This window comes from Ranitomeya imitator, chromosome 1 (genome assembly GCF_032444005.1).
Source record: "Ranitomeya imitator isolate aRanImi1 chromosome 1, aRanImi1.pri, whole genome shotgun sequence".
Taxonomy (NCBI): domain Eukaryota; kingdom Metazoa; phylum Chordata; class Amphibia; order Anura; family Dendrobatidae; genus Ranitomeya; species Ranitomeya imitator.
The window spans coordinates 828,555,289-828,568,352 of record NC_091282.1 but is presented as its reverse complement, the minus strand read 5'-3'; positions in this window follow the sequence as shown (position 1 = coordinate 828,568,352).

The following is a 13,064-nucleotide window of genomic DNA, read 5'->3' as shown; positions in this document are numbered from 1 at the left end:
AATCTCCCATATTTTTTTTTTAAGGGAGAATTAAACCCCCCCCAAAAAAAAAAAACAGTATTGCAGACACTAGGCTTTCTGTGGCCCACAATTTGAGAGAGATGCCACACACGCAGGACTGTCACTCAAACACAAATGCCAATCTTAATCTCTCACTTTTTTTTGTTTCTGGGAGAATTGTCAAGAAATCAGGGCCAGTATTACACACTAGGCTTTCTGTGCCCCAAAATTGGAGAGAGATGGCACACACAGGACTGGCACTCTAGCAGAAATGCCAATCTTAATCTCCCACTACTTTTTTTGTTAGGGAGAATTGCCAAGAAATCAGGGCCAGTATTACACACTAGGCTTTCTGTGCCCCAAAATTGGAGAGAGATGGCACACACAGGACTGGCACTCTAGCAGAAATGCCAATCTTAATCTCCCACTACTTTTTTTTGTTAGGGAGAATTGCCAAGAAATCAGGGCCAGTATTACACACTAGGCTTTCTGTGCCCCAAAATTGGAGAGAGATGGCACACACAGGACTGGCACTCTAGCAGAAATGCCAATCTTAATCTCCCACTACTTTTTTTGTTAGGGAGAATTGCCAAGAAATCAGGGCCAGTATTACACACTAGGCTTTCTGTGCCCCAAAATTGGAGAGAGATGGCACACACAGGACTGGCACTCTAGCAGAAATGCCAATCTTAATCTCCCACTACTTTTTTTTGTTAGGGAGAATTGCCAAGAAATCAGGGCCAGTATTACACACTAGGCTTTCTGTGCCCCAAAATTGGAGAGAGATGGCACACACAGGACTGGCACTCTAGCAGAAATGCCAATCTTAATCTCCCACTACTTTTTTTTTTAGGGAGAATTAAAAAAAAAAAAAAAAAAAAAAAAAGGATTATAGACACTAGGCTTTCTGTGCCCCACAATTGGAGAGAGATGGCACACAAGACTGGCACTCAAGCACAAATGCCAAGATTAATCTCCCACTATTTATTTTTTTTCAGGGAGAATTAAAAAAAAAAAAAAAACAACAGGGACTGTCCTACAATTACTATCTCCCTGCAGCAATCTCAGCAATGTATGGCAGGCAGCAATAACAAGGAGTGGACTGCTGCACAAATTACCATATATACTCGAGTATAAGCCGAGATTTTCAGCCCAAATTTTTGGGCTGAAAGTGCCCCTCTCGGCTTATACTCGAGTCACGGGAGCGGTGGGGTCGGCGGGTGAGGGGGAGAGGGCGCTGAGGCATACTTACCTAGTCCCAGCGTTCCTGGCGCTCCCCCTGCCGTCCCACAGTCTTCTGTGCTGCAGCTTCTTCCCCTCTTCAGCGGTCACGTGGGACCGCTCATTAGAGAAATGAATAGGCGGCTCCACCTCCCATAGGGGTGGAGCCGCCTATTCATTTCTCTAATCAGCGGTGCCGGTGACCGCTGATAGAGGAAGAGGCTGCGGCACAGAAGACCGTGGGACAGACGGGGAGCGCCAAGATCGCTGGGACTAGGTAAGTATGTCATATTCACCTGTCCACGTTCCAGCCGCCGGGCGCCGTTCCATCTTCCCAGCGTCGCTCCGCTCTGACTGTTCAGGTCAGAGAGCGCGATGACGCGTATAGTGTGCGCGGCGCCCTCTGCCTGATCAGTCAGTGCAGAGACGCCGGGACCGGACACCGGGAGCTGCAATCAAGAGAGGTGAGTATGGCTTTTTTTTTTATTGCAGCAGCAGCAGCGGCACAGATTTATGTGGAGCATCTATGGGGAAATATGAATGGTGCAGAGCACTGTATGGAGCACAGCTATGGGACAAAAATGAACGGTGCAGAGCATATATGGGTCACAGATATGGGGCAATATGAACGGTGCAAAGCACTATATGGGGCACAGCTATGGGGAAATATGAACGATGCAGAGCACTATATGGCACAGATATGGGCAATATGAATGGTGCAGAGCACTATATGGCAGCTATGGGGCAATATGAACGGTGCAGAGCACTATATGGCAGCTATGGGGCAATATGAACGGTGCAGAGCACTATATGGCACAGATATGGGGCAATATGAACGGTGCAGAGCACTATATGGGGCACAGCTATGGGGAAATATGAACGGTGCAGAGCACTATATGGCACAGATATGGGGCAATATGAACGGTGCAGAGCATATATGGGGCACAGATATGGGGCAATATGAACGGTGCAGAGCACTATATGGCACAGCTACGGGGCAGTATGAACGGTGCAGAGCACTATAAGGCACAGCTATGGGGCAGTATGAACGGTGCAGAGCACTATATGGCACAGCTATGGGGCAGTATGAACGGTGCAGGGCACTATATGGTACAGCTATGGGGCAGTATGAACGGTGCAGAGCACTATATGGCACAGATATGGGGAAATAATGAACGGTGCAGAGCACTATATGGCACAGCTATGGGGAAATAATGAACGGTGCAGAGCACTATATGGCACAGCTATGGGGAAATAATGAACGGTGCAGAGCACTATATGGCACAGCTATGGGGAAATAATGAACGGTGCAGAACACTATATGGCACAGCTATGGGGAAATAATGATCTATTTTTATTTTTGAAATTCACAGGTAAATGCTGCATTTCCACCCTAGGCTTATACTCGAGTCAATAAGTTTTCCCAGTTTTTTGTGGCAAAATTAGGGGGGTCGGCTTATACTTGGGTCGGCTTATACTCGAGTATATACGGTAAATCAAAAGTGTGGACAAACAAACAAGATAGCTGTGCAGAAAGGAAGGAACAACAGGATTTGTGCTTTGAAAAAAGCAGTTGGTTTGCACAGCGGCGTACACACAGCAATGCAGCTATCAGGGAGCCTTCTAGGGCAGCCCAATGAGCTACAGCGCTGAGGAAAAAAAATGTAGCTTCCACTGTCCCTGCAAACAAAAGGTGGTGTTGGACAGTGGAAATCGCTACAGCACAAGCGGTTTGGGGGTTAATGGACCCTGCCTAACGTTATCCCTGCTTCTGATGAAGCGGCAGCAACCTCTCCCTATGCTCAGATCAGCAGCAGTAACATGGCGGTCGGCGGGAACGCCCCTTTATAGCCCCTGTGACGCCTCAGACAGCAAGCCAATCACTGCAATGCCCTTCTGTAAGATGGTGGGGACCAGGACCTATGTCATCACGCTGCCCACACTCTGCGTCCACCTTCATTGGCTGAGAAATGGCACTTTTCGCGTCATTGAAACGTGACTTTGGTGTGAAAGTCGCGTACCGCATGGCCGACCCCACACAGGGATCGGGTCGGGTTTCATGAAACCCGACTGTGCCAAAAGTCAGCGACTTTTGAAAATGAACGATCCGTTTCGCTCAACCCTAGTCCTCGCCAAAAGCTCAGATGTCCTCTTGGTCCCAAAATGTCCACCCACTCTGGACGAGTGAGCCCAAGAGAGAACCTCTGGTCGCAAATTCGCTGGTACGAAAGTCTTGCCCGGGGGCATGGACTCTAGCGAAACCGGAGCCACAGTTCTCAGGCTCTCTGAAGGGACAATAAGCCGAGGCTCCTCCTCCTCCTCCTCAGATGACACTACGGAGCGGGAGAGAGTGTCGGCACGAATGTTCTTCTCCCCGGAGAGAAAATGGAGAGTAAAATGGAACCGGTAGAAGAACAGGGACCATCTAGCCTGGCGAGAATTCAGCCGCTGGGCCATCTGTATATATACCAAGTTCTTGTGGTCAGTGAACACTTGGAAGGGAAAGCGAGCTCCCTCCAAGAGATGTCTCCACTCAGAAGAAGCCAACTTCATGGCTAGCAACTCCCTGTCCCCAATGGAACAATTCCTCTCCGCTGGTGTGAAGGTCTTGGAGAAGAAGAAGCAAGGATGCTTCCGACCTTGAGCATCCTTTTGGAAAAGGACTGCTCCAGCACCAACGGATGAGGCATCCACCTCTATGATAAATGGTTTATCTACATCGGGGCAATGTAGGATGGGAGCGCTAGCGAAGTGTAACTTAATCGAGAGAAAGGCTTTGGAGACCTCCTCTGACTACAACTTGAGATTTGCTCCCTTCTTGGTGAGGGCAACCAAAGGAGCCACCAAAGTTGAGAAGTGTGGAATGAACTGGCGATAGTAATTAACCAACCCCATAAAGCGCTGCACCGCTTTAAGAGAATGGGGTTCCTGTCAGTCCATCACAGCCTGTAGCTTGGCAGGATCCATAGCCAAACCCTGGGCAGAGATGATATAACCAAGGAAAGGCAAGGACTCCTGCTCAAACAAACACTTCTCCAACTTGGCGTAGAGGGAGTTTTCCCGTAAGAGGTCGAAGACTTTGCGAACATCTCTCCGATGGGAGTCAATATCTGGGGAGTAGATGAGAATATCATCCAGATAGACTACGACCGAGGTGGTGAGCATATCCCGGAAGATGTCGTTCACAAAGTCTTGGAAAACGGCTGGGGCATTACAGAGCCTGAAGGGCATCACCAGATATTCATAGTGCCCATCCCTGGTGTTAAAAGTCATCTTCTATTCATCCCCCACATGGATGCGAATCAGGTTGTAGGCTGTCATGATCCCAATGGCAGGGTATCACAAAAGGACAAGCACAAAAACAAAACAAGCTCTAGGGAGATGGAACCTGAGCTGACCGCGATCCTGAACCTAAACACACAACTAGCAGTAGCCGGGGAACGTGCCTACGATGATTCCTAGACGTCTCGCGCCAGCCGAAGGATTAACTTCCCCTATCAGAAGAAACACAGACCTCACTTGCCTCCAGAGAAACACCCCACAGAAATAGCAGCCCCCCACATGTAATAACGGTGAAATGAGAGGAAAGCACATACGTAGTTATGAAAATAGAATCAGCAAAAATGAGGCTAGATAGCAGAGGATACAAAAGTGAACTGCGCGGTCAGCGAAAAACCCTTCAAAAAACCATCGTGAAATTACTTGAACTCATGTGCCAACTCATGGAACATGAGGAGTAATTTCAGCCCACTAGAGCAACCAGCAGCAAGGAATCACATATCTGCAAGCTGGACTAAGACAAAAATTAAGCAAAACGTGGAACAGGAAAATCAAAACTTAGCTTGTCCTGAAGATAACAGACGCAGGGAGCAGAGGTAAAAAGACACGCTGATTACATTGATAGCCGGCGAGGAAATGACAAAAAAGCCAGGTTAAATAGGAAACTCCCATAACCTGATGGAACAGGTGGAGACCAGAGACCGCAGAGAACACAAGTCACCCAGTACCATCAGTAACCACCAGAGGGAGCCCAAAAACCGAACTCACAACAGTACCCCCCCTTGAGGAGGGGTCACCGAACCCTCACGAGAACCATCAGGGCGACCAGGATGAGCCCTATGAAAAGCACGGACCAAATCGGCAGCATGAACATCAGAGGCAATCACCCAAGAATTATCCTCCTGACCATAACCCTTCCACTTGACCAAATACTGGAGTTTCCGTCTGGAAACACGAGAATCCAAGATCTTCTCCACAACATACTCCAATTCACCCTCCACCAGCACCGGAGCAGGAGGCTCAAGCGAAGGAACAACAGGTACCTCATACTTCCGCAACAACGACCGATGGAACACATTATGAATAGCAAACAATGCCGGGAGATCCAAACGAAACGACACAGGGTTAAGAATTTCCAAGATCCTATAGGGACCGATGAACCGAGGCTTTAACTTAGGAGAAGAAACCTTCATAGGAACAAAAACGAGAAGACAACCACACCAAGTCCCCAACAAGACGTCGAGGACCCACGCGGCGATGGCGATTAGCAAACTGCTGAGCCCTCTCCTGGGACAACTTCAAATTGTCCACCACATGACTCCAAATCCGATGCAACCTATCCACCACCATGTCCACTCCAGGACAATCAGAAGGCTCCACCTGACCAGAAGAAAAACGAGGATGAAACTCAGAATTACAAAAGAAAGAAGAAACCAAAGTAGCAGAACTAGCCCGATTATTAAGGGCAAACTCGGCAAGCGGCAAAAAGGAAACCCAGTCATCCTGATCAGCAGAAACAAAACACCTTAAATAAGTTTCCAAAGTCTGATTAGTTCGTTCCGTCTGGCCATTCGTCTGGGGATGGAATGCAGACGAAAAGGACAAATCAATGCCCATCTTAGCACAGAACGTCCGCCAAAATCTAGACACAAACTGGGATCCCTGTCAGAAACGATGTTCTCCGGAATGCCATGCAAACGGACCACGTTTTGAAAAAACAAAGGGACCAACTCAGAGGAGGAAGGTAACTTAGGCAAGGGTACCAGATGAACCATCTTAGAAAAGCGGTCACACACAACCCAGATGACGGACATTTTTTGAGAGACAGGGAGATCCGAAATAAAGTCTATGGAAATGTGCGTCCAAGGTCTCTTCGGGATAGGCAAAGGTGACAACAATCCACTGGCCCGAGAACAGCAAGGCTTAGCCCGAGCGCAAACTCCACAAGACTGCACGAAAGAACGCACATCCCTCGACAAGGAAGGCCACCAAAAAGACCTGGCCACCAAGTCTCTAGTACCAAATATTCCAGGATGACCTGCCAACACAGAAGAATGGACCTCAGAGATGACTCTACTGGTCCAATTATCCGGAACAAACAGTCTTTCCGGCGAACAATGATCAGGTTTATCCGCCTGAAACTCCTGCAAAGCACGTCGCAAGTCTGGGGAGACAGCCGACAAAATCACCCCATCCCTAAGGATACCAGTGGGCTCCGAATTTCCAGGGGAGTCAGGCACAAAACTCCTAGAAAGAGCATCCGCCTTCACATTCTTTGAACCTGGCAGGTACAAAACCACAAAATTGAAACGGGAGAAAAACAGCGACCAACGAGCCTGTCTAGGATTCAGACGCTTGGCAGACTCAAGGTACATCAGATTTTTGTGATCAGTCAAGACCACCACACGATGTCTAGCACCCTCAAGCCAATGACGCCACTCCTCAAATGCCCACTTCATGGCCAAAAGCTCCCGATTACCAACATCATAATTCCGTTCAGCGGGCGAAAATTTTCTAGAAAAGAACGCACATGGCTTCATCACTGAGCCATCGGAGCTTCTCTGTGACAAAACCGCCCCCGCTCCGATCTCGGAAGCATCAACCTCAACCTGAAAAGGAAGCGACGTATCTGGCTGACGCAACACAGGAGCCGAAGAAAACCGGCGCTTAAGTTCCTGAAAGGCCTCCACAGCCGCAGGAGACCAATCAGTAACATCAGCACCCTTTTTAGTCAAATCCGTCAAAGGCTTAACAACACTAGAAAAATTAGTTATGAAGCGACGATAAAAATTAGCAAAGCCTAAGAACTTCTGTAGACTCTTAAGAGATGTAGGCTGCGTCCAGTCACAAATAGCCTGAACCTTGACGGGATCCATCTCAATAGTAGAAGGGGAAAAAATATACCCCAAAAAAGAAATCTTCTGGACTCCAAAGAGACATTTAGAACCTTTTACAAACAAAGAATTGGCCCGCAGAACCTGAAACACCTTCCTGACTTGCTGAACATGAGACTCCCAGTCATCAGAAAAAAACAAAACATCATCCAAATACACGATAATAAATTTATCCAGATATTCACGGAAAATATCGTGCATAAAAGACTGGAAGACAGAAGGAGCATTAGAAAGTCCAAAAGGCATCACCAAATACTCGAAATGGCCCTCAGGCGTATTAAATGTGGTTTTCCACTCATCACCCTGCTTTATCCGCACAAGATTATACGCACCCCGAAGATCAATCTTAGTGAACCATTTAGCCCCCTTAATGCGAGCGAACAAATCAGTCAACAATGGCAAAGGATACTGATATTTGACTGTAATCTTATTCAAAAGACGATAATCTATGCAAGGCCTCAAGGAACCATCTTTTTTGGCCACAAAAAAAAAACCTGCTCCCAAAGGGGACGAAGATGGACGGATATGTCCCTTTTCCAAGGACTCCTTAACATAATTCCGCATAGCAGTATGCTCTGGCACTGACAGATTGAACAAACGACCTTTAGGGAATTTACTGCCAGGAATCAAATCTATAGCACAATCGCAATCCCTGTGAGGAGGAAGCGAACTGAGCTTAGGCTCCTCAAAAACCTCCCGATAATCAGACAGAAATACCGGAACCTCAGAAGGAGTAGATGAAGCGATAGAAATCGGAGATGCATCATCATGAACCCCCTGACATCCCCAGCTTAACACAGACATTGTTTTCCAGTCCAGAACTGGGTTATGAGTTTGTAACCATGGCAGACCAAGCACTAAGACATCATGTAAATTATACAGTACCAGGAAGCGAATCACCTCCTGATGAACGGGAGTCATACGCATGGTCACTTGTGTCCAGTACTGAGGTTTATTCATAGCCAAAGGTGTAGAGTCAATTCCTTTCAAAGGAATAGGAACTTCCAGAGGTTCCAGACTAAACCCACAGCGATTGGCAAATGACCAATCCATAAGACTCAGGGCAGCGCCTGAATCCACATAGGCATCGACGGAAATGGATGATAATGAACAAATCAGCGTCACAGACAGAATGAACTTAGACTGTAAAGTACCAATGGCAACAGACTTATCAACCTTTTTTGTGCGTTTAGAGCATGCTGATATAACATGAGCTGAATCACCACAATAAAAACACAATCCATTTTTCCGCCTAGAATTTTGCCGTTCACTTCTGGACTGAATTCTATCACATTGCATTATCTCAGGTGCCTGTTCAGAAGACACCGCCAAATGGTGCACAGGTTTGCGCTCCCGTAAACGCCGATCAATCTGAATAGCCATAGTCATGGACTCATTCAGACCTGTAGGCGCCGGGAACCCCACCATAACATCTTTAATGGCCTCAGAAAGGCCATCTCTGAATTTTGCAGCCAGAGCGCACTCATTCCACTGAGTAAGCACCGACCATTTCCGAAATTTCTGACAATATATTTCTGCTTCATCTTGCCCCTGAGAGAGAGCCAATAAAGCTTTTTCAGCCTGAATCTCTAGGTTAGGTTCCTCATAGAGCAAACCCAATGCCAGAAAAAACGCATCCACATTGAGCAACGCAGGATCCCCTGGTGCCAATGCAAATGCCCAATTCTGAGGGTCACCCCGCAGGAAAGATATAACAATCTTGACCTGCTGAGCAGGGTCTCCAGAGGAGCGAGATTTCAAGGAAAGAAACAACTTGCAATTGTTCCTAAAATTCAGAAAACTAGATCTATCTCCAGAAAAAAACTCTGGGATAGGAATTCTAGGTTCAGACATAGGCGTATGTACAACAAAATCTTGTATATTTTGAACCTTAGCAGCAAGATTATTCAGGCTGGAAGCCAAACTCTGGACGTCCATGATAAACAGCTGAGGTCAGAGCCATTCAAGGATTAAGAGGAGGAAAGAAGCAGCCAAGCTGCAATTAAGGCTAGTCAGCAAACACTGAGGAGGAAAAAAAAAAAAAAAAAACTTCCTCAGACTACTTTTCCTCCTACTTCAGCCAAAACGATGACCAATTTTTTTCTTTTGGCCGGCTATACTGTCATGATCCCAATGGCAGGGGATCACAAAAGGACAAGCACAAAAACAAAACAAGCTCTAGGGAGATGGAACCTGAGCTGACCGCGATCCTGAACCTAAACACACAACTAGCAGTAGCCGGGGAACGTGCCTACGATGATTCCTAGACGTCTCGCGCCAGCCGAAGGATTAACTTCCCCTATCAGAAGAAACACAGACCTCACTTGCCTCCAGAGAAACACCCCACAGAAATAGCAGCCCCCCACATGTAATAACGGTGAAATGAGAGGAAAGCACATACGTAGTTATGAAAATAGAATCAGCAAAAATGAGGCCCGCTAAAGCTAGATAGCAGAGGATACAAAAGTGAACTGCGCGGTCAGCGAAAAACCCTTCAAAAAACCATCGTGAAATTACTTGAACTCATGTGCCAACTCATGGAACATGAGGAGTAATTTCAGCCCACTAGAGCAACCAGCAGCAAGGAATCACATATCTGCAAGCTGGACTAAGACAAAAATTAAGCAAAACGTGGAACAGGAAAATCAAAACTTAGCTTGTCCTGAAGATAACAGACGCAGGGAGCAGAGGTAAAAAGACACGCTGATTACATTGATAGCCGGCGAGGAAATGACAAAAAAGCCAGGTTAAATAGGAAACTCCCATAACCTGATGGAACAGGTGGAGACCAGAGACCGCAGAGAACACAAGTCACCCAGTACCATCAGTAACCACCAGAGGGAGCCCAAAAACCGAACTCACAACAGTAGGCACCCCGCAGATCTAATTTTGTAAATACCCTTGCTCCCCATAGTCTATCAAAAAGCTCAGATATCAGGGGTAATGGGTACTTGTTCTTAACGGTGATGGCGTTAAGACCCCTGTAGTCTATGCATGGACGTAAGTCTCCAGTCTTCTTCTGTACGAAGAAGAACCCAGCCCCTGCAGGTGACACAGACTTCCTAATGAATCCTCTAGCCAGATTCTCTTGAATGTACTGAGACATTGCCTCCATCTCCAGGAGAGATAACGGATAGACTCGAACCCGGGGAGGCTCAGCACCAGGCAAGAGGTCAATAGGACAGTCATAGGGGCGGTGAGGCGGAAGAGTCTCCGCAGCCCTTTTGGAGAACACATCTACATAGGGCCAATAGTGCTTGGGGAGAGAGGAAAGACCTGCGGGTACCTGTGTAGTAGCAACCTGAACGCACTCCCTCTGACATCTACCCTCGCAGGATTTACTCCATCCCAAAATTCTCCCTGAGGACCACTCTATATGAGGAGAATGATAGCGTAGCCATGGTATCCTCAACAGGACCTCATCAATTCCCTCAGGAATGACTAATAGGGAGACAATCTACTGATGTGATGGAGACACAGAAAGCGTGATAGGAATGGTTTGGTGGGTAATCTGTGAGGGTAGTGTCGACCCATTTACCACTCGAATGGTTACTGGCTTGGTGAGCATCACCAAGGGTATTGCATGACGCTGGGCGAAAGCGGATGACATAAAATTACCCTCCTCCCCTGAATCCACGCATAGCTCTACCATAAGAGTGGATGGGCCGATGGTAATTGTCCCCTTGAAGGACAACTTTGAGGCAAACGTCGCCATGTCTAGTGTACCTCCTCCTACTGCCACTAGACGCTGATGTTTCCCTGACCGCTGAGGACACTTGGAGGCAAGATGTCCTGACTGCCGGCAAGCATGACAAACCTTATGTGACTCGGACGCCTGGACTGGAGATTCCAAAGGTTTGGCGAAGGTTGGAGCCAGCCGAAATCTCTGCCTACACTGGGCTCGCTCCAACCTTCGCTCGTGAAAATGAAGGTCTATGCGAGTTGATACAGCTATGAGCTCCTCCAGTGTGGCGGGAATCTCCCTAGTGGCCAAAGCATCTTTCACATGGTCAGCCAGCCCCCGCCAAAATACGGGATTGAGGGTTTTGTCTGGCCATTCCAACTCAGACGCTAATGTCCGGAAGTGAACAAGCAAAATGGTTGACCATGGTTGAACCCTGAGTCAAAGCCAGCAGTTGGAGCGCTGTATCATAGGTGACTTGAGGTCCTGCAAAGACCTGTTTCAGAGTGTCCAGAAACCGAGGAACACTCCGCACCACATGATCATTGCGCTCCCACAGCGGCGTAGCCCACTCCAACGCCCTGTCCGACAAGAGAGATATTATGAATCCCACCTTTGCCCGCTCTGTGGGAAAACGTGCAGCCAGGAGCTCGAGGTGTATACAACACTGGCTCACGAAACCCCTACAGGACTTACTGTCCCCAGAGTATTTCTCAGGCAAAGGGAGGTGAGATAGAGTAGGAACAGGGGTGGCAGTGGGTAAAGCTGCTGCAGCCACGCTAGCAGCCTGAACAGCAATTGCAGTAACATCCACAGCCGAGGTTCCACGCTCAAGAGACGCCAACCGGCCCTCCAGCAGCTGGATGTGCCCCTGCAATCGCTGTTCATCCGCCATTACTTAGCCAGATTCTGGCGCTAGTATAATGTTAGGGTTGGCGGAACGCACCGAATATATTTATTAAGTAAGATTGGTGCGTTCGCCACCTGGGATCCACCGTGCAGGAAACAACCTGCTGCTAAGTAAATGGTGGCACTATATGGCGGTACAATGTGAATACACACGGGTTAACTTCACCCTGTGTGAAGGAAGCGAACCCTGTTAAGTCACAGGGCCGCGGTACCGCACACAAGAGCGCAAGCAAGGAGTCACCGAGCTCAGTCCCAAGACTTGGGATCCGAGTCCGTCTAGACTACTTGCGCTCGACACCGCTAATGGGGTGTCAGCGTAACCAAAATAATAATTAAAGATGCACGAGAGTGCATGCGGTGCCGCACTGGTGGACGCCACTAACCACCCAGGCTTGGGTCAGGAAAGCGCTGTGAAAGCGCACGGCGCCGCACTGGCGGTCACAGCAATAGATGCTATATGGTGTGTAACGTGCTGGTGGCTAAGTCGGGCGCTAGATAGCAATCATCCACCTTCCGTGAACAGTCATCCAATAGGGAGGGGATTTTAATGAACGACTTTCACTCACCACACACACGTTTACAAATGTATACTAGCGCATGGCCGTGCGGTCATGCGAAGCTTATATAGCTGCAGCACGTTCAGGACCTTTCAAAGAAGGACCAATGGAGTTGCAGCAGTATCTGAGCATATGACCCTAGATCTTCATTGAGAGATCTTGCCCTGGGCATGCTCAGTGTGTGCAAAGCAGGACTTAGTCCTAGCACCTACAGGACCTTCCAAGAAGGACCAATGGAAGTTGCTGCAGTACCTGAGCATGTGACCCTAGATCTCCACTGAGAGATCTCGCCCTGGGCATGCTCAGTGTGTGCAAAGCAGGACTTAGTCCTAGCACCTACAGGACCTTCCAAGAAGGACCAATGGAAGTTGCTGCAGTACCTGAGCATGTGACCCTAGATCTCCACTGAGAGATCTCGCCCTGGGCATGCTCAGTGTGTGCAAAGCAGGACTTAGTCCCAGAAAAGCCTGCTCGCTGCAGATCAGTGCAGGGTACAATAGCAGAGCCTGGAGAGGCAGTAGT